Source organism: Suricata suricatta, chromosome 9 (assembly GCF_006229205.1).
Source record: "Suricata suricatta isolate VVHF042 chromosome 9, meerkat_22Aug2017_6uvM2_HiC, whole genome shotgun sequence".
NCBI classification, from domain to species: Eukaryota; Metazoa; Chordata; class Mammalia; order Carnivora; family Herpestidae; genus Suricata; species Suricata suricatta.
The window spans coordinates 3,919,137-3,920,534 of NC_043708.1; positions in this window are offsets into that span (position 1 = coordinate 3,919,137).

Sequence of the window (1,398 nt, forward strand, 5' to 3'; positions counted from 1 at the left end):
GCCACATGTTGTGAGAGTGTCTTATTTCTTTTTCTTCTTTTTTTAAATGTTTTATTTATTTCTGAGAGAGAGAGAGAGAGAGAGAGAGCAGTAACTAGGGAGGGGCTGGGAGAGAGAGGGAGACACAGAGGCAGCTCCAGGCTCTGAGCTGTCAGCACAGAGCCTGACGTAGGGCTCAGACTCATGAATCATGAGATCATGACCTGAGCCCAAGTTGGACGCCTAACGGACTGAGCCACCAGGAGCCCCTGAGGGTCTTCCTTCTAAAGACGGCACATAACTCACAGCCCACTAAACCCGCAGCCTAGTTTCTCTGGAGCAGTAACTGAATTGCAGGAGCCGGAGTTCATGGAGACCGTGGAGGCAGAACCGCAGTGCGCAGATTAGCTTTAAAGACACTTGTTACTTCCTAGCGTCGTGGCCAATATTTCATAGCCTCCTGTCCTGTAAACCAACATGACCGCATGTCCAGCGGTTCTGTTTTCTCTGGAGCATTTTATCACAGTCACCTTCCATATTCCAAAGCAACTGGGCCGGGCTGGGCGCGGGCCCCAGCATCAGGACTAACCAGTATCTCCCTTAGCAAACCCACAGACCTCCGACCTTTGATTGTAATATTCAGCAAGAGGCCAGTACCACGTGGCCTCAGGCCTTCCTGCAGGTCCCCTCTGGCCTGCTTACCAGCTCCCCGGGCGCCACCATGTGGCCACAGCATAAACACGGTTTTCTGGTCCCTCCGCCTGCTGGCTGTGAAGTAAGAAGTCTCGACAATTTTTTTTTTTAAAGTGGAGTTTACAACCTTTGAAGTTTTATCAACCTTTTTCAAATATATGTAAGTCAAATTCCAGTTACGTGCAGCATTCTATAAAGTTAACTTAGGCAGTTCTGAGACCCATTCTCCAGATGAGGAACACTGAGGCTTTGCTCCAAGTCCCACCATCAGGGTGGTGGGCTTCTCCCTGTTCCTGCTGCTTCCCCTGGGCCCACAATCCAATCTCCTATATGTCACTTCCTACCTCCATAAATTCGGGGACAGCTTTCTGGGGGGAGGGGAGGCACAAATGGCTTCCCTTCTCTGAGCCTCTTCAGAAGCAGTTCCCAGGTAAGGCGACAGCAGGGTGAGCCCCTTGAAGCCCCAAGAGTGGCAGAAAGCCCACGCATGCCCCCCTCCCCATCCTGAGCCTCCCAGAGCATGGACAGGAGGGCAGGGAGTCCCTGTGCCCCAGCCAGAGGGGCCCAGCAGGGGTGCTGCTGGCCAGATGCTCTGCCTGCCTGGTGCGAGGCTGGGCCTGGGGGAGGGCCTGGGGAGGCTGGTGCCCTTGCAGTCTCCAGTATCCACTCGCCCCAACCCACAAGGGCACCACCCCGAGGCTGGGTTTGGATCGGCTTTGCTGGGGG